The sequence below is a fragment of the Cupressus sempervirens genome, chromosome 3 (assembly GCF_028749045.1).
Source record: "Cupressus sempervirens isolate cs-2001-9-10 chromosome 3, ASM2874904v1, whole genome shotgun sequence".
NCBI classification, from domain to species: Eukaryota; Viridiplantae; Streptophyta; class Pinopsida; order Cupressales; family Cupressaceae; genus Cupressus; species Cupressus sempervirens.
The window spans coordinates 271,820,521-271,842,966 of NC_143120.1; the positions used below are offsets into that span (position 1 = coordinate 271,820,521).

Consider the following 22,446-nt stretch of genomic DNA (forward strand, 5'->3'; position numbering starts at 1 on the left):
AAGATGAGAAAAATGTCAAAGTTAACCTAGGTGGGAGGAAATTGTACCTCTATATAGTGGTAATGGCAAAAATTATGGGTCATAGTAATAAAAATATTTTTTTTCCATGATCCAAAGTATTATAAATTAGGTGTTAGGAAGTTTCAGAAAGATATAGATGGTAAATTAGTAATAGAAAAGGGTGATACTTATGTTGTGTCATCCAATAAATTTCTTTGGAGGCATGTTCTTATTGTTGTAATGGAGTATGTTTCACTTGATGGGAGATATGATAGGGCTCTTACCTATAACTTTATGCTTCTTAATTAGTTTAGATATAAATAAAGGGTTTGTTTTCCTAGGTTCTATCTTCTTTGTTCATGGTATCATAGAATAATTGATGTAAAGTTCAAGCCCAACAAACTTGAAGATTTATGGTCTCCTAACCCTATTTTGAGAGATATTTTGGAACATTGTGGTCAAACATATAGTTTGAGGGAAAATTTGAGAAAAATTAAAAGTATTTTAGGGGAATAAGGGATGGAGTGCACTAGTTCTACAAAAGGGAAGAAGGCTAAGGTCAATTATGTAGAGATTGTCTCAAAATCTAATGAAGAAAGTGAATATGAAGAAGAGTAAGATGTGATTGAGGGGAATAGGAAAGAAGAGATGGACACAAAGATTTTGGATGAAGTTGAAAATTATGAATTTGTGGAAAGATTGTTTCATGGTGGCAATGCTCTAGTTTCCCCTCCATATTTGTCTTTGGTTCATAATAAGATGAGTTCTCTAGCATTAATCAAAGAAAAAAATATTTGGGCTACTTAGGAGAATGTGGAAGAAGAAGAGCCCAAATAATTCATTAGGCTTATTGACTATGATGATCCGATTGACCATGATCTATTCATTTCTATGCAAGATGGTGAAGGCGAGGAGAATAAGGGCCTAATTTAGTAAAAAACTAAATGAAAAAATGGACATGGCTTTCTAGGAGAAAAAAGAAAAGAGAAAGGATAGAATTCAAATGTTGCAACTAGTTGATGAGGAGTTCAATGTCAAGCTTAAATAGGAAGATATCAATGACTTGGCTATCGACCCTCCTTAAGGTGTTTTACAAACTAGAAAAGTATTCTCCCTCTACTTGCTTAGACTAGATAATTTAACTTTCCATTCCCTTAACATGAAAAGCTCTAGAAATCAAAGTAGAGGAGATGTAGAGTAAGGATGGTGAGAAAGCAAGGAAGGAGAAGGAGGTACAATGTAAGCATATTCAAGAGATGGTTGAATAAATGAAGAGTAAATTTCAAAATTTGGGATATATGACTAGAGATGCATTAACTAGATGCCAGGGTTTGCTTGAAGCTGCCATAGAGTGCATGAGTAGGGTGTTGGGTAACTCAGATCAAGAAAATGAGGTGAATCTTGTGCTTGAACTAGAGGAAGTTTAGAAGAGGAGGATGTTCGCCATGGCAAACATACACAATCCAACACCAAGAAGAAGAAAGAGAAAGGGACCTAGATTGGAAAAAAAGATATCAAAGAGGGCACAAAGAAGATCAAAAATAGCCAATTGGAGCTAAAAGAAAAGGTGGAAGAGTTAGTCTTCTTTCTTCCACCTGTGTGTTGTATTTTTTTTGTTTCTTCTCTTGTTATACTATGTGTTTTTGTTTTTATTGGTTTTGTGCTTTCTTTTGCTAGGTTCTATTGATTGTGGTGGTGGGTGTGCCTATTGGTCAAGATATCATTTCATTTTGTGACTTTAATATTTAATTTTTTTAACTAACACTTTTGGGGTTTTAGCTCCCTTGTAGAAAAATTATTTTATTCCTAATCAAAAACATTTTGTTGAATTAGAATCCATTTAGCTATTGCTAAGTTTCATTAAATTATTGTTTCTTGTGAAAAATGAGTGTTATTGCATTATGTTTTATTTATTTTAACATTAAATTAAACTAGAAACACTAAAATGTTCAAAATTGTATATTGATAATGAAAAATCAGATCAGCTAAGAAATATTTTCAATGTGGCTAGTCACTTTAAAAAATGACCAAAGTTTGAATTCAATTATATTGTTTAAAAGATTTTATAATAGACATCTCATATTAAATTGAGAGTTTTAAGAAAATGTGAAGGAATACAATTGTCAATTAATATTTTTAATCCAAGAATCAAAATTACACATATTTTACAAATAGAATTTAAAAAGTAGAAACAATCTACAAAAATGATTTCAATATGAAATTTCTATTTATAGTAAAATAAAACAATACTTATTTTTTATCATTTTCTTAATGAATACATTGTTAAGATTCAACTATTTACTAATAAAAATATTAAAATAATCAAAGTAATGAAAAATAGTTTAAATATTATTTTAAAATATTAGAAAATGAAATGTTAAAATAGTTTTATGATAATTTTGTTATTCTATTACATTGAAATAAACATATTAAGTTTAAATCTTAAAATATAAGATATCTTTAATAATTTATTTTAAATATTAAATATATTTAAATATATTTATTAATTATCATTTTCACAGAATATAATCAAATATAATTATATAAACTGTTTTATATTATTATTTATTTAAAAAATATTACTTCAGCTATTTAAAAACTTGATATTTATAAGAAATACATTATTAAAATATATAGTGATTTATTTTTAAAATAATTAATTTTTGATTTTATAAATTAAAATTAAAACTTCAAAAAGTAATAAAAATCAAACAATTTACTTAGAAGAGTTTTGTTTGAGCTTGAGTCATTGCCTTCTATAAGGACTCTTAAAAAAAGTTATTATATGTATCTAAAAGTAGGTGTTTGTGGATTAACTATTGTTATTGTTCATGTAATTTTGTTTCTATGAACATGTTTCCATATCTAATAACAATGCATAAGAGCATATCCCATACTACTCTATATATATATATATATATATATATATATATATATATATACATATACATATACATATATATGTATATATATATATATATACATATATATATGTATATGTATATCTATATATATACATATATACATATATATATGTATATATATATATATATATATATATATATATATACATATATACATATATATATGTATATGTATATATATATATATACATATATGTATATATATATATATACATATACATATATATATGTATATATGTATATATATATATACATATACATATATATATGTATATATGTATGTATGTATGTATGTATATGTATATATATGTATATATGTATGTATGTATATGTATGTATATATGTGTATATATGTATGTATATATATGTATATATATGTATGTATATATATATATATGTATATATATGCATATATATGTATATGTATGTATATGTATGTATGTATGTATGTATGTATGTGTATGTCTATGTATGTATGTATGTATCTATACATATACATATATGTATATATGTATATATACATATATACATATATATACATATATACATACATATATATGTATATCTATGTGTATATATATACATATATATACATATACATACACATATATATACATACATATATACATATACATATACATATATACATATATATACATACATATATACATACATACATATACATACATATATATATGTATGTATGTATGTATGTATGTAAATTATATTCATACCTACAATTGTCAAATGTTTTGACTCTACTAGGGTTTCATGTGATCTTTTAGTTTTCTTGCATATGGCTCTTTGTCTGATCTTTTCTTCTGTTGTTTCCACTTGTCATACTACATTTGTTGTGTGAGCTTTTAGGCAATTTTATAATGACCTTGGCTAGTGGTGACCCAATTGTTGATATTGGTGTTCATGTTGCTACTTCGAATAGCCATGGTGCCTCCATTGAGCAAATGTCTATGCAAATTTGTCCCAAAGGTTTTTCATGAGGAAATCTTGATATTATCCTTCCTTTGCAAGAATTTGATGCTACTTGTGATTAGTTAGAACAACATACCTTAATAGGGTATTTAGGGAGTAGGACTCCTCTTGAAACTATCCTCCATGAATGGGTTAACAAGAGTTGGACTCCTCATGGAGTCCACCTTGACACTTTGCAAAACCTTACCTAAGGTTTTTAATTTTCTTTTTCTTTTCCAACCTATTGCAGGTAGATGTGCTTTTGAACAATGGTTCTTGGTCTGTGCATTTCTGCTTGCTTGTTTTAAAAGGATGGTCAAGAGATTTCACTATCTCTAATGATAAAAAGGTTAGATTTCCTGTGTGGGTCGAGTTCGTAGGTTTACCCTTGCCATGTTGGCCTTTTATTGAGTCAATTGCAAATACTCTTGGAAAATTTATCACAAAGGAACATGAGAAAATTTTCAACACTCATCCTTAGAAATGTGTTTGCATTAAGGTTGAACTTTCCAAGGATCTTAAGGATTTTGTCAAAATATAAATTTGGGCTCAAACCTTCTCTCAGAAGGTTCTTTATTTGACCCTACCTAACACCTGCTATAGGTGCTAGTCAACGAAACAGAAGATCAAGGATGCCCTTTAGTTGTACTTAGGGTTAAACCCCTACCTAAAGAGGTTCCTACCAAGCTAGTAGAAGAAAAAGAAGAAGAATGGACTACTATTGGGTGCAAGGGCAAGGCTTCCTTGGTTCCTAAATAGTCATATGCAGTAGTCATTTTAGTTCTTCCAATTTCAATAGGAGCACAAACCCCATTCTAGGAATGCAAGTGGTTTTTATGAAACTAAACCCTAGTGTTTCACAGGTTTCAAACCTTGGTGTTTCATAGGGGATTAAGGTGGCTTCCAAGGCTAATGCCTTAGTTGTGATTCACACCCCTCTTGCTGCTTCTTCCATAGTGACTTAGAATGTGTGGCATTCTCACAATCCTCCCAGACATGCTGTGAAACCAGAGGAGAAACAACAAGCCATCAATCCAAAAGATTTTCCTTCTAGCTTTAACCTGGGTTCTACTTTCTTGCAGAATATTTACTCCTCTCTCAAGGATGAGGAAGAAATGGAAGAATATTCATGATTTTTTTTATCATGGAATGTGTAAGGTCTCACAAACCTCTCCAGAAACTACTATGTTAGGGATACCCATCATAGACTAGGAAATTCAGATTTTCTTTGCATGCAAGAAGTTAAGATCTCAGGTTTCATGCTTTCTTCTGCATGTCATGTCATTTGGCCATATGGCATTATGTTTTCTTCTTAGCACGAAGCTGATAGAGGTGGTGTAGTTACTATCTTATCACCTTGTCTTCATTATGCTATTATTTTGCATGGTTTTGATACCATGCACATAATAATTTGGTCATTGCTTTCCATTAACAATCATTCTTTTGGATTCATTAATGTTTATGCTCCCAATGATGCTATAGAAAGATCTCAATTGTGGGGCTACCTAGCTAACAACTTGCCTTGAGCTACTTAGATTATGTGTGGTGACTTCAATATGGTTAAGGTGGTCTCTGACAAAGATGGTGTTTTTCCTTCTTGCTAGACAGCAGGGGAGAGGGAAGCTTGGTTCTACATGTGCAATAAATTGGACATTTTCCAATATTAACCACCACCAACATAGTGGGGTTTGGAACACTTGGTCAAACTTTTGAGTTGGCTCTAGCCACATTTTAAAGTATCTTGATCATGTCATGATTACTGCACAATATTTTATCTCCTTTTCTGAGGTTCTAGATTTACCCATCATTCCCTTGCTAGATGTGATGTTATTTGACCACTATACCATTTATTTTTTCATTTTATGGCAAACAACTATCCAAAAAGTTGTCAAGTCACAATTCTTCCTCAACATGTCTATGTTCATGCATGCTTCTACTATTTCTCATATCCCATGTGTCTAGAATCTAGAGCCATGTCTACATTCCTAGATAGGGTGGATTTAGAGGTGGAATGGTGTCATTACCAAAACCGCTCTCTTTTTGTGCATCTATGGATGATAGTTGGTGGTTTTTAGAAGGCGGTCTTATGAATCCACTACTGCTGCACTCAAAAAAGCTTCTCAGGGTGTCACCCTAAATCCATTTGATGTTGATTTGTAAATCCATCTTTCCAAACTTCACCATGATAAATAGATTGTGGATAATTATGCCACTTGAGGAGTCCAAATCAAAGCTTGCCTCTATTGATTAGAGGTTGGCAATAAAGCCTTGAAGGAGTTATTCTAGGCTCTTTGAGCCTGACATACCAATTTTTGGATTAAAATATTAAGCAAGGCATTTCTATTCTCTCTAGTCTCCCTAACATCCTACAAGCATTTGCTCATCACTATGAAAACATTTTGTTTCTCAGGGAAATTTGGTTGCTTAGGAGGAAGCTCTCAAAAAGTGTATTTATGTTACTTCAAACCACTTAGCAGTTGAGCAACATGCTTTCTGTGAGCAACTTCTTACCCTCTAAGATCTTAAAGAGGTGGTTTTCTCCATGGAAGATGATAAATCACCTAGGTGTGATGGGTTTCCTTTTAAATTTTACAAACACCTCTAGGAGTATATTGGTCCTGATTTGTACAAACTTTATCTTGAATCCTATCTCTCTAAAAGTTTAGGAACTATTATTAGCAAAGGAAACATTAAATCAATACCTAAAGCTAGAGATCCTAAGGATATTTGAAATTGGTGACCCATTACCCTTATGAATGTGTCTTATAAGATTATTGCCAAGGTAATTTCTCTCAAAATTTTCCACCTCCTGCCTTTAATTGTGCGACCTAAAAAAAATGGCTTTATCAAGTCCAGATATATTCTTGACAACATTATTGCAGTTAGGGAAATAATGGAGTGAGCTCACAAGTCCAAGTAGTTGGCTATTTTTTTGAACATAGATTTTGCTAAAGCCTATGATCGAATTGAATGGTCTTTTATTTTGGCTATGCTTTCGGCTCTTGGTTTTGGTCCTAATTTTATGCATTCCATGGAAATACTCTTTGGATATGCTAATGCTTGCATTCCCATCAATTACTCCCAATCTAATGCCTTTGGGATTTTTTGTTCCATCAGGCAAGGTTGCCCTTTGGCTCCAACACTTTATGTTCTTATTGCTGAAGGGTTTGGTTGTTTGCTAGCCCACTCCATATCTTTAGGTTTGGTTTGTGGCATTTCTTTTCCAAAATCCTCTTTCCAGTTGGTCATTGGTCATTTTGTTGACGATTCCTTTCTCACTCTTCTGGAGGATGAACAAAATATCAATAATGCCTTAAATTGCCTTAATACTTTTTGTCAAGCCTCTAGCTCTGCTATTCTATGGCATCAAATACTCTGTTATCGCTAGCCTTTTTTGCCAACACCACCTTGTCTTAGCCAGTTTGAATGGAAATGGGTCATTAACAGGGAGACTTCCACTTTCTAGGAATTTCTTTTTCTTTTCAAGCATTGCCAGTGGATCAATGGAATATAGTATTTGCCAAGGTTACTAAGAAACTAGATTATTGGCTTGTGAAACTGCTTTCTCTTGCTATAGAATTCTAGATTTTCTTGAAATTTCTTGCATCAATGCATGTCTATTACTCTTCTTGTTGGGCTCCTTCTATAGCCTCCTAACATAAATTAGAGTGACAACTTTGTGATTTTCTCTAGGCCTCTTGTTTTGATCATTATGGCTTTCAAAGACTTGCTTGGGATTTTTGTTCTCCCAAAAGAGTCTTCAAGCCTTGGCCTACTTTTCACACAGAATTAAGGCCTTTCTCTATGTGCCAAATGGATTATTCATGCCATCACTAGAGATGATGCCTGGAAGATTTTGGTTTGGCATTGCATTTCTTCTAGATTTTCCATCAATGGGCCTACATGGAAGGGGATTGGCTTTCACACCCTTCTCATCATGTGAGAGCCCATGCTCATACATGGATGTGTTGTTATCAAGGGCATATGGAAAGCTTGGGAAGCTATCAAGCCTTGGCTTCATTGGTCTAGCGAAGAATTCCATGATGGCCTTTCTTTGAATCAATAGAACACTTGGTGGTCTCCCCTGATTGCCATCCAAGGTATTCACCTTGCCAAGACTCAAGATGCAAGTACTCTACATTTTTCAAATGAGGCATCAAGACTCTTAAAGATATTTTCTCTAGGGTTTCCATGAGTTTCAAATCTTGGGAAGATATGCAAGTCCATTACTATCTTGCTCATCCAAATTGGCAAACTTTTGACTTATTGCTTTATGTAATTCTAGTGCACTTAATTCATAAAGTGGGTATTAAGTCTGTTAGACCTTGGTGGACTAATTGGAAGTGGTATCCTAGCACTCCTTTCACTAGTTACAAACCAAGTCTAGGTTATAGATGGATTTCTCCCCATCTGCCAATGGTGGATAAGCTCAATCAAAGATGGCACTTGCAATCTTCTCTTTCTTAATGGAGAATGCACTTTGACACTATTTGGAGTGCTATTATAAAACCCAAGATTGCCCATTTTGCTTGGTGCCTAGATTTTCAAAGCCTTCCCCTTGGGTCTCAGCTCAAGCATATTGGGGTTTCATATCCTAGATGTCCATTATGTGGACAACCGGAGCCTTTCCTGCATATTTTTTTGGTTTGGTAGACATACTCAAAATTATTGGCACTGGATTCATGATTTCTGTAAGCCATTTCAGCTTGAACCCTTTTCTTGGCACATGGTTAGTTTAGGTGATTCCCCCAAGATCCCTCAAAAATTTACCTAGATTTGGCATACCTTTAAGATGGAGACTTTTTTCACTCTTTGGAAAGATAGAAATTTTTTTCTTTTCACTCACTGTTTTCTTGATATTAATATTGCTATGTACACTAAGGTGTACATTTGTAATAATGTAATGATGCAGATTCGATTACAAGCTAACAAGGTGGCCCACCTACAAGAGCTACTTAATTATTGGAGCAATGCCCCTTGTACTGTTGCTAGTGTACCTCCAAATGCCTCACTTGATGCTTCAACACCCAGAGGCCATCTTTAGAGGTGCAACTCTTCAGGCCACCACTCACATACTTTGTGTTACCAGGCTTCCCATTACTACTCTCCCAGTGGTGGTGATGATGAATGGAGGCACCACTCAGTTTCCCCACCCTGTGGTGGCACTAGCTGGTCCCTGGCTCCTCCTCCTAGCACTTGGTGAGTGGTCTCTAGGAAATGGCCTTTTTGCTTGGAACTGGCTATTTCACCTCTGTGGCCAGATATGAAGGATGGTGATCAAGCCACTAAGGCTACTGATACTACTACTGATGGCTAGACTATTCCTAGTCTGCCTCCCAATCCCAAAGATGATTCAAGATACCATGATTGTGATGAGCCACCTCCCTCAGTAGGCACTACTTTAGCCACCAGAGGGTTGCTTTATATGTTTTTTTTATGAATAATTTATGATTCTGACTTTGGCCATGTGAATTGTTGTAGGGTGATTTTGTATCCCCTAGCCCTTTTTGGTGAATTTTAATCTTAGTATATTATTTATTAATAGAAAAGGTCTATTCATTTAAAAATTATATTCATCATTGTAAAATATATATTATTAAAGACTAGTGCAATGTTCATATATAACATATTTGATTTATTATTTTTTGTTGACAATTCTAATAGATCATTCAGCTAAAAGAAATAATAATAATAAATGCTAAATTTAAGTAACAGTTTATAAATGTAAAATTAAATAAAATTATAAATTCTATTAATATAATTTTTATTCAGAGATTATCTTATGCATTATATTTTGAATATATATACTTTAGCCTAAAATCATACATACATACATGCACACACACACACACACACACACACACACACACACACACACACACACACACCACATTTTACACCAATTTCCTATACTAAAAGTGAAACCTCTAAGAAAAAAATGCAATAGAAGGAAAATGAAAATGATGGAGGTGGGGATTTAAAGATGAGCATTTTGTGGGCTTGGTGGAACTGAAGAGGGGAGGCTACTTGAAGAAGTTAATGGGGAATTTTCCCCCTCCTATGCACACTTAATGTGAAAAGTTAAAAATGTATTTTGAAGACATTCAAGAAGGTTCTTATGCTCATAGAATAAATAGTTTACCTGCAAAAACAATGGGTTTATGGTAGGAATTTTAATTTTCATTCAATTAGTTTCAATTTTTGTTAAATTCTTTGCAGGGTTTGTTTTCGTTTCAATTCAACTAATTTTTGGTTTGTTCAACAAACATATTCTCTAGCTCTAACAAATGAATAGAGTGTATAGAAGGCCTATCTTAGTCGCTTAGTTGATATAACTAAGAGTGAGAGAATGGATCAAATGGATCATTGTAACTGAATGGAGTGAAAAGAACTATGTAAAGGCTGAAGACTAGGGCATGTATATATTTTTTTCGGTTTATATACAATGTGCATACATGTTTACATGACATGCACCTTAGGGTAAGAGGATATAATAGATGAAAGAATGACATTCAATGTGCATGAACATTCATCGATGGGCTAGGGGTCACATTTATGCTGCAAGTAATTACATATTCAACATAGAGATTGACATCATTGAGAATGTGTCTAATTCTATGGACACTGAATGAATCAGGAGAAATATGTCACAATGGAAAATTTTTGTTGATGGATACACTAGAGGAAGAAGCCATTTATAAACTGGAGGGAAAAGCTAAGAAATAAGAAGATACTTCTAGAAAAGTTGGTAGGAAGAAGCTTCCAGAAAATAAGCTCAGATACAAGTATATCTACCTAACTTTTTCTTCCAATTTTTCACAATTGAAAAAGAAAATTGACCTTAGCAAAAATACATTTGAAAAATATAAAATTAGATTTTAGAGCAAAAAAAATATTTTAAAAATATTTCATGTTAAAGCCTTAGAAAATATGTACTTATTTGAATTTAAACTAATTGTGTGCCACAACCAAAAACATTGGTTCCCTACCTTACAAAAGGCAGGGAATAATAAAACTAAATAAATAAGTTGCATTTGGACAATACTTAAATTTAAAATATGAAGGATTGAATTCAAAGTGCTCATATTGGCACCCAAATTTAAGTTGGAGATACTTCAATTTACTCTATAATATGGATGATTGGCCATTGATTCAAGTTGGGAAAAATGTTTTTTAGTTGTCAAATATGGAAGTATCCCAACATCACATATGGCAAGCAGGGGGGAGAGAGGGTAAATTGCATTTAATAAGGAAATAATGACAACATGAGAGAGAGTCAAATCTGATTTGTTCATTACTAGGTCAACTATAGTGACATTATCACTATAATAATATTTCTTTTTTAAATTCCTTAATTTTTTAAAAATTAATTTTCTCTTTTCTATATTCGTTTATGCTAATAAAGTTTTAAATACACATTTTTAATGAAATTTTAATAAATAAATCTAAAATTAAACCTTTAGAAATTTATAACCTTAAGAGATTTTTTAATTCCATTGACCAATAAAACTTTTTCCTCATGTTTTAATAAAACTAAATGGTTCCATAAATTTATATCTCTTGCTCTCTTTCATTCTGATGATAGATCACGTAGTGTGTTGATGCAAAAATATTAACACAATCTAATCTAGAAGCTTTCACTATAATTATAATGGATTGTGGAAATTTTAACTCTTTGATTGATACCCTTCATGGGAGGGAATTATGTTTCAAATTCAAACAACTAGCAATGTTAAGAATTAAAATAGTTTTTTATCCTAATGATGGATCATGTAGTGTGATTCAAAATGTTGATAAAAAAATCTTAATGCAATCTAACCCAAATCTTTAAGTCCAATTATAATAGATTGTGGAAATTTGATCTCTTTGATGGATAGACTTACAATAAAAACTATTACAAACTGCATTGTGAAAAATGTAAGGAATCAAAGGTGCGCAAAATCACTTCCTACACTAATCTTGAGAGGACAATTATGAAAATTAAACTAAGTATTGTAGAGATCTCAAAGTGTATAATAACATAATCAAAATAACAATGAACACATAACACAATGATTACCATGGGGAAACCCTTTTGAGAGAAAAACCCCACCCTCTAGAACCCACACAATGTATTCTCAAATCAAGAAGATTACAATACACTTGAAATGCAAGTTCTTATAGGAGTGGATCACCAAAACTTGAACTTAGACTTAGACTTAGAGAGACTCCTTCTAGCACCCAGTCTTGCAAAATAAACTTGATGATTCAAACACCTCCCCAAGCCCTCCTTTTATAGTGATTTAACACTTGGAAACTATTTGTGGTCGTAAAAAACCATGGGCAAGACAATCATTCCACATGTTACCCACTTATCATTTGTAACTCCAAGAATAGCATTTTCATCCATAATATTTTCCTCTAGTTTAAACCACCATAAAAGTCATATTTAATGAGTTGTTTATACTCTACAAATAGTCCTCCTATATTGTACTAGGGACAAGACACATTTTGAACAACTCATACACCTTTATCCAACTCATAAACATATGAAAAATTGCCACAAAGAAATTCTAGAATTTTTTATAATTTTTTGAAAAAAGCTTCCAAAGTTGTGAAACAATTCTCAACATTATCCCACTTGTTGAACACCTTGCAAGAGTTAGGGGATCCAAAGTGTCATGGACTTAATTGCTAGGGGCCAAGAGGCCCATAGACTCTAAACAACATCTAAATTTGTCTGTACTCACGGGCTTAGTTAATGCATCAACAAAATTCACCAAAGTCTCCACCTTCTCAAGCTTCACCTTGCCATCCTTAACCATATCTCTCACAAAATGATATTGTCCATCAATTTGATTGGTCCAGGCAAAAAATATTTGGCTCTTTGCTAGGAGAATTGCACTCTAATACTCACTATAAATTATCATTTCACCTAGTTTGAACTCTATATCTAAACATAGTCTCTTAATCTAGATAAATTTCTTGTAGGCATGAGTACTTACCATATACTCTGCCTCTATAGTGGAAAAAGTGACCATAGCTTGTCAATTGCTCATCCAACTAATTGCACCACTGAATAATGTAAACACATATGCACTGGTGGATCTTCTTCTGTCAACATTGCTAGCCCAGTCTAAATCTACATAGCCTTGAATATCGAAGGAATGCTCATTTCATATTCCATGGAAACATATAGAGTACTCTAAGGTACCTAAAAAGCATTTGAAAACTCTTTTTACTACATCCCAATGCGGTCTTCCTAGATTAGACATGTAATGGGAAAGTATGAAGTTCCCACTACTTGGGAAATGTCTGGTCTTGTATAGACCATAACATACATCAAACTTCCAACATCACTTTGATATAGTATTTGACTCATCTCTTCCATCTCCAATGGGGATGAAGGACACTATGAGCTAGAAAGCTTTGTTCCCATAGTAATAGGAGCACTCAATGGTCTAGAATCATTCATATTGAATCTTCTCAAAATATTACCAACATACTTACTCTAGCCTAGCCAAAGCTTTCTATTTTTTCTATCTCTTCTAATATCCATTTGCAAAATGTACCTTGTTACACTAAGATCTTTCATTTCAAACATTGTTGAGAGCTGAGATTCTAATTCTTTCACCACAAAGTGCTTTAGTTGTCTCATATAAACTTCTTCCTCCAAATCTCCATGAACAAAAGCTATCTTCACATCCATCTACTCAACTTCTAGATCATCAGTTGTTGCAATAGAAAGTAAAAATTGAATGGATGTTATTTTTTCTATAGGAGAAAAAATTTCACTAGAATCAATTCCTGCAACTTGGGAGTAATCTTTTGCAACCAATCATGCTTTATACTTCTCAATGCCTCCATCTAAACCCATCTTCCTTTCAAATACCCATTTACAACCAATAGGTTTACATCCGTCAGTCAATGATACAAGGTCACATGGGTCATTTCTCTAAGAGCTATCATCTCTTCTTCTATGGCTATTTTCTATGACTCTGAATCATTCATACCAAGAGCCTCTTCTACAAATTTTGGTTCATCAATATTAGAATTCAAAGAAAATCTACAACTCCAATCATCAAGAGAATAATTATACCTTTTTGGTGCTTACCTCTATCTACTAGACCTTCGAACAAGATTTGGTTTAGGTTCAGGTTTATGATTAGGTTCTCCCTCTTCATTTGATGATTTGGGACTTGTAGAACTCTCTTAGACATCTTGTCTTTCTAAGGGCCTCAGTTCAACTTTCTCAGGTGTAGTAGGAAGTTGAATCACATCTTTCTTTTCTTCTATCCTTTCTAGTTGTGTTGTAATGAAAGAATTCTTAGTTTCTCTAAATATAACACTTGCAGAATAAAATATCCTTTGTGCAATAGGATCTAGAATCTTGTATTCTTTCACAACATAACTATATCTAATAAAGATACATTTGATAGTTTTGTTGTCCAATATTGTTTGCTTCTCCTTTGCACATGAGCATATGGGTCACAACTAAAAACTCTCAGATGTCTAAGTGAAGGTTTGTGGCCTGACCATGTTTCCATTGGTGTCTTATCAACAAGAGCTGATGTAGGAGACCTATTTATCAGGTAGTAGGCAATGGCTACAACTTTAGCCCAGAACTTTTGTTCGAGTCTAGCTTTAGTCAACATACTCCTAACCTTCTCCATCAAGGTCCTATTCATTCTTTCTACAACTCCATTCTATTGTGGAGAATATGGAGTTATCTTCTCTATCATTAATATGAAAATATTTACAAAATGTGTTGAAATCACTGGAGTAAAATTCATTGCCATTATTAGTTCTCAAATACTTTATCTTCTTTCTAATCTACAGCTCAACCATTTCTTTAAATTCTTTGAAATTGTTAAAAACTTTAGCTTTAATCCTAAGGAAATAAATCCATGTTCTTCTACTAAAATTATCAATGAAAGAAACATAATAAACTGATCTACCAATAGAAGGAACATCAACTCAACCAAATACATGCAAATGGATTAGATCCAAAATACACGAGGGCTTATGAGAACTTGATTAAAATTGAATGTGGTTTTTTTAACAATTGATACAATGCTCACAAAATCAAACTCAAGTTTGTAATCATTCAACCCATCAACAAGGTTTTTAATTTTTAAGGTTTGCAGATCCTTCTCACCTATGTGGCCAAGTCTTTGGTGGCATAACATAGTCTTTTCTGGAGGTAACTTTGACTCAATAGATAGAGCACCCTTGGGTAATAAAAAACCATGACCATCTGTTGAAAGAGAAACCCTCTCCTTCTCCAACAAAGTAGTCCTCTTCGCAATCTTATTAGAAGTACTATCACACTCAGCTGTGCATGCATCAATCTAGTATAGTGTACCCAATCTAGTTCCTCTTGCTATTACCATAACACCTCTCACCATTTTCACACCTTCAAAGAACTGTACATGCACACCCACATCTATTAGTTTGCTAATAGATAAAAATATGTCTTGCTAGTCCCAAGATATGGAAGACCAACAATATCAAGAACTGAGTTATCACTCAAATACACCTTACCACCATCAAACTTTTCATACTTACTAAACAAATTTCTATTATAATTCATCTGAAAAGATGCACTTGAGTCTATCAACCATGCATTGTCACCTACATGAGTGGCCAAGGCTGCGATGAAAACATCTCCATCTTCCTTCTTGGACTCAAAATTAGAATCTTGCTTCTTCTTCATTTTCTTTTTCTCCTCTTTGCAGTCCTTTCAAAAGTGTCCAAATTTAAACATCTCCATCTTCCTTCTTGGACTCAGAATTAGAATCTTGCTTCTTCTTCTTTTTCTTTTTCTCCTCCTTGCAGTCCTTTTAGAAGTGTCAATGTTTTCCATAATTCTAATAAATCTCATTGGACTTACCAGGAGATTTTGATCTCCCCTTATTCCTAGACTTAGAATGGCCATGCTACTTTTTGTTCTTGCCTCTTTCTTTTGGTATTCCTCAAACACTCAAAGCCTTTTTGGCTTTCAAAGGGACCTTCCTTCTCATCTCCTCAAAAGGTAGAGAACCAGTAATGTCCTCCATTTTCAAGACAACTAAAGTGCTCACTATGGCCATGACAATGGTGTCCCATGAGTCTAGCAATGAACATAGCAAGATTTGACACCTTTCTTCTTCAACCATCGACACCCCAACAAAGGTCAACTAAGTCACCAACATATTAAAACTTTCAAGATGCTCATAAATCTGTCCACCTTCTTCCATTCTCAAGGAATACAACTTCTTCCTCAAGAAAATGTTGTTCACAAGTGATCTAGCTTGATAGATCTCACTTAGCTTCTTCCAAAGCTTCTTCATGGTAGGTTCTTTATGGACATTAATCAGAATTGAATCTACAAGACATAATCTGATGGGACCTTTAGATTTTTTATCTATCAAATCATACTATGTAGCTAAAGTCAGATTTGCAATCCTCAACTTATTCTCATCAATTGCATCCCATAGATCTCAATCATTCAATAGATCTTTCATCTTCAGCTTCCACATCTCAAATTTTGTGCAAGAAAACTTCTCTACATCAATTCTCCCTAGCATGCTTGCCATCTTTACAATCCTGCAACACAAAAATGAAAAACTCAGCACAAGATCTCACTCAAACCTTGATTAGCTGAGAAAACCCTGTGTACCCAACAAATATAACCAAAACTAGCCAGGCTCTAATACCACTTGTAAGGAAGCAAAGGTGTGCAAAATTTCTTCCTACACTAATTTTGAGAGGACGATTATGCAAATTCAACTAAGTATTGTTGAGATCTCAAAATGCATAATAACATAATCAAAATAACAATGAACACATAATAAAATGATTACTTTGAGAAACCATTCTGAGAGAAATATCCCACCCTCCAAAACCCACACAATGTATTCTCAAATCAAGAAGACTACAATACACTTGCAATGCAAGTTCTTATAGGAGTGCAACATCATAAATCAAACTCAAACTCAGGCTCTGAGAAACTATTAGTGTAAATAATTATTATTTACACTTTACATAATTTTACTTAGGATAAATGTATTATTTTATTACTTATTAGGTTAGACACCTTGGAGTATGTGGACTCATATGAGTTGTCATGTTGACAATATAGGAGCACGCAACTCTAATTTAGCACATGGTGTCTACAACACTAGATTTTACATAAACAACTGAGTCATCATGTGACAACACAGTTGTTCACACTATTATTCTAGCACATGTTGTCTACAACATAGTTGTATGTGCTACACTTTGTACGCTTATCCCCTCATCATTGCACTAACTCTTGTGCTTAATGGAGGATAACCCACACTTGGTGGACATGTGCCTAGTTGTAAGACTTATCATGTTGCTAACTCCTAGGCATTCAAGATGCATCATAGAGGCCTTTATATAGAGGCACCTCTAGTGTACATATCAATTGAATCTATATAATCAATTGAATATCATATTGTTATTTTGATCATACTCTGTTGGTGTTTTGTGCTAGTTATTGTGCTTCTTGGTCTTGGGTGAATTTTTTCCTAAGGAAAATTCTTACATGGTATCAAAGCTATACCAAATTCTTGCATGGTATCAGAGCCATAGAGGTGTCATTTCATAGTCAGTGGAGATTGATCTTGCTTCACCTCTCTGAGGATACCTGGACACAGATTTGAAATATCTAAATATATTGGGAGCATCTAGAGCCAAAGCGGACCTCACCATTGCATCTAGAGCATCAATTCGGTGAAAATTGACTATAAATTCACCTATATTGGGCCATAGTTGATTTTGATGCAATAATTTTTGCAAACTGGCCCTGAAGGCCTAATTTGCAAATTTGGTATGATCATTTCAAATTTTTGAATTTAATTTTCAGATCTGTATATTTTATTATTTCAGTCTCTACAATTTCTATGCATTATTTTTTGGATCTGTGTATTATTTTCTAGAAAAAAATTTTCCATCAGGCCAGTAGGAGAGCATTTTTGCAAGTAAAGATTGGAGCTTGCTAGTGCTAATCAGATATTGGCATCATATTTAGAAGGTCAAAAAACCCCCAAATTGACTTTTGTTTCATCAAAATTGGACATTTGAGGTGAAATTTAGAGTCAATTGATTTTTGCAGGCATGATGATGGCGATTTAGGAAAAATAATTACAAAGGTGATTTTCAAACAATGATATTTCCCTCATGCGGACTCCTTTTTTTGAGCAATTATTTATTTTTTTGGGGTAGAATTTCATGATCTACACTTTGGTGCAGGATGTTTGAGCTCTTTAGTCCTAAATTTTTTTGCAAGTCACAAATCTTATTTTTACAACTTTGAATGCTTAGTACGGGCTCATTTGGACACATAAATACGTTATTTTTTTTTTGAAAGTGCATTTTTTGTCTACTTTCTAGATCTACAATCAGATTATAGGCTTGAGTGGATAGAAATATTACTTTCAAAATTAGGACCTTTCTTTGCATTGTATTGCTTCAAAATTGTTGTACATTGCTTAGTTCTAGATTTGAAGTATAAGAGGAGGCTGTAAACTGAAAATTAAAAGTCCACTAAGGTCAAAATTGACAAAGTGGCCCATTGTAATTGCACTACCTATAAAGTGCCAAATCATACATTAGGGGTGGTTAATTTCATTCATTGATCTCGTGGGGGAGTTTTTTTCCCCATGTCAGGGTTGTCTTAGACCAAGATTGACAAAGAGGAACTATCAGAAATGGAGTGTTGCACTCATTGATCATCTAAGAAGAGAGCATAAGGAAGTATTTCCTTATTTATCTTCTAATGAACTTATTTCTTCCACTGAAGAACAACCACCTATTAATAGACTTTTTGATATCATTATATTTAGTATCAGTTCTGATTATTGGTTTGTCATTAAAAAGCTCATTCATGCTTATAATATTTGGACGACTCTTTGGAAAGAATATGAAGATCCCATAGTTCCTCCTTTTCTAGAAGACATTCTATCTTTAGTCCCTCTAGTAATGGTTCCTCCAACTCTAGATGAGATCCCACCTCTTAATGCTCCGGTTGATTGTACTAATACAGTTCCAACCACAGATGCTCCTGATTCAATGCAGCAAGACATACCATGTCTTCCTACTTAAACTTCATGGGATGAATTCCTTCCAAACATTGCAGGGCTGTTTGTGTTGTCTCACATTGAAGATGTGGTGGACATCATCAATGACATCAATCTTCTCTTTGTTGATGAGTCTTCTTCACTTGTTGTGAGGGCACACTCTGACCCTCAACCACTTGATTGTTCTGACATGATTGTGGCTTCTTTACAATAGATGGTGGAGGACTCTTTCACTTATGAGGAGACATATTAGTTTGTGGAGATTGTATTCCAGTTTCCTCAGACATCATATTTTTTGAGGATTCTTCCTACCAGTTGGGGAGCATTCTCTACTACACTTATGACACTATTTCTTCCTAAAGGGAGGACCATCATTTAGCTTTCATGATGCAGCTTCTTTGGTCATCAAGGAGCTTCTTTCATGGGAGTGCCTACATCATTAAGGGTAGGCATCATTGCTTCTCTTCCTCCATTTTCCTATAAGGATGCTTCATCATCTTTGGAGTTTGATTCAGTTTTATACATGGACATGTTTCCTTGTTTCCCACCTTCTTATGGGCATTTACCAAATTGGTTCATAGCATCTTCATTCATTAAGAACTTGCCAACATTTGAGCAAACTTCAGAAGCAACATCCACCACATATTAAATATGGATCCCTCTTCCATCTTCCTATCCATAGTGGGAAGCATACTTGCACCTATACCTAGTGTATCTTCTTCCCCAAGGGAGAAATGTTGCTTGTCGGTATTGGACATTCTTTTGTCTTCAAACACTTATCATTCTAAGATCCTTCACTAAGAGGGGGATTTCATCGAGGGATTCTCTATTGTATATGCATGTTGTATGTCATAATTGGGGAGGGGGAGGGTCTTGATTACTCCATCCATACATGCATCTTTCTTTATTATACTTATCTCTCTTTTTTGTTTTTTTGGGGGGTGTGGAGGTGTGAGGGGCCGGGGGGTTGGTTTCTCATGAGGTTTTCCCTCTTTCTCTATTTTCAGAGAGATTTCCTTGCATTTCAACATTGTATTGCATTTGTAATTGGGTACCTAACATGGTCTAGTAGCTAGGACCCATTATGCATTTCATCATAGCTTTTGTGAGCTTAAGTGTGTTCCCCTAGGTTGCACTTAAGGGGGGGTGTTAGTGTAAATAATTATTATTTACACTTAAGTTTACTTAGGATAAATTCATTATTTAGTTATTTATTAGGTTAGACACCTTGGAGTATGTGCATTCATATGAGTTGTTGTGTTGACAACACATGAGTATGCAACTCTAATTTAGCACATGGTGTCTACAACACTAGAGCTTGCATAAACAAATGAGTCATCATGTAGACAACACAGTTGTTCACACTATTATTCTAGCACATGTTGTCTACAACGTTATTGTACATGCTACACCTTTTTAGGCTTATCCTCTCATCATCACACTAAATTCTATGCTTTAATGAGGATAATCCACACTTGGTGGATATGTGCGTGGTTGTAGACTTATCATGTTGCTAACTCCTAGGCATTCTACATGCATCATAGAGGCCTTTATATAGGGGCACCTCTAGTGTACATATCAATTGAATCTATGTAATCAATTAAATATTATATTGTTATTCTGATCATAAGCTATTGGTCTTTTGTGCTAGTTATTGTGTTTCTTAGTCTTGGGTGAATTTTTTCCTAAGGAAAATTCTTACATAGACTCCTTCTAGCTCCCAGTCTTGCAAATTGAAGTTGATGATTCAAACACCATAGGCCAAAACCATAGGCAAAAAAACCGTGCCATATGTTACCCACTTGTCATTTGTAACTCCAAGAATAACATTTTCGTCCATAATTTTGTCCTCTAGTTTAGACCCCCATGAATGTCATATAATGAGTTGTTTATACTCTAAAAATAGTCCTCCTATATTGTACTAGGGACACTTGACACATTTTTAACAATTCATAAACATGTGGGAAACTGCCACAAACAAATTCTTGAATTTTCTTCAATTTTCTAGAAAAAGCTTGCAAGGTTGAGACACAATTCTCAACAAAAAACATTACCATTTGATAAGCTATGTATAAGAACAATTCAAAGTGGAAACAAGTGTCACACAGTGGCTAGTATTTGTCAATAAAAAAAGTTTAGTTCAACTATAATATTAAATAAATTTGATAAATATAGTAAACTAAATTTAATTATAATTTTAAATATAATTAGGTATAGTAGAAATATTTTTAATAAAAGAAAAATATAAATAACTAATCGCAAATACTTTTAAAATAATTTAATAACTATAAGAAGATAAATTTAGTTGAAGAATAATATTAAATATAATTGAATATAGTAAGAATGCTGGAAATAAAAAAAAATTTAAAATTTCACTTAAACATTATAATTAGGAATGTTTCTTAAAAATTTAAATTGTATCAAATGTAATCTAAAATTTAATAATGTATCTTCAAAAGTTAAGAATGTTTTTTATTTTTTCAAATTATAACAAATGCATTTTTGGTGAATGGATGTGTTATAAAGCTAAAATTTATATACATCGTGAAATGTCACATCAATGCAATAGTGGTTGCTTGAAATACAATAATAAGACCTCAATCATATCAACCAATCACATTGAAGAAAAAGAATTTAGATAATTTTATAAATCAAAAACTTCATTATTATACTATACAAACATAAATTTAAAAATTAGAAAAGAAAAATCTTGAATTATTATTAATTGAAATAAGAAAATTTAATTTAATGAAAGGTAACCTCCAATAGTATTTAGCGTCCCCCACAAAACAATTTACTTTTCGTGATGTGAATATCAGGATTTAACTGTGTGATTTTTGAGTCAAACTCGATGACCCATGTTTCATGAGTAGTGATTCAACATGAATCCATCTCTCATGAGAATAAATGGAACACTTAGCACTCATTGGATCTAGGTGATGCTCACAGGGGTGAAGCACCGGGACTTCCCGGGAGGTCACCCATCCCAGTACTACTCCAGCCCGAGCGCGCTTAATTTACTTTTCGCTAATTAAAGTACTGTAAAGTACATCGAGTATTACAAATTTGTTAAAATTGAATACCGGTTACATTGGTCGTGTACTAGATAATTTTTAATCTGTAGTAGAGGACGATGATAGGAATTTAATAGTTTTCTGCTTCTATAAAATTGCTTTAGTCGGCTACAGCTAAGTTGTGATTGACTCAACGACCTTAAGACTCCGGTAAGATTGTAGAAGGAACCACTTAATTATTCTGCACTTATTTACGTGGGGACCAGAAAGACCCATGGAAGTAAACACATCTCTCGTGCATTATACGTTCATAGTGCCTTGCATATAATTTTGTCTTGTTTCTCTAACATTAACTCAGTGGTTGCAAGCTGGAATACACCACTTTGTCCAGCACATCTCGTACGATAGCTTAACTTTAATTTAAAGCAGGTTTGTTTCAATTGTTAAATTTGATATTTTCATTTAGTTTTCCAA

At 33.4% G+C, this 22,446-nt stretch overlaps 1 pseudogene; it reads left to right on the plus strand.

Annotated features, from left to right (window-relative positions):
* Positions 1-22,446, plus strand: part of LOC149565970 (cell division cycle protein 27 homolog B-like) — a 45,736-nt pseudogene that overhangs the window by 22,461 nt on the left and 829 nt on the right.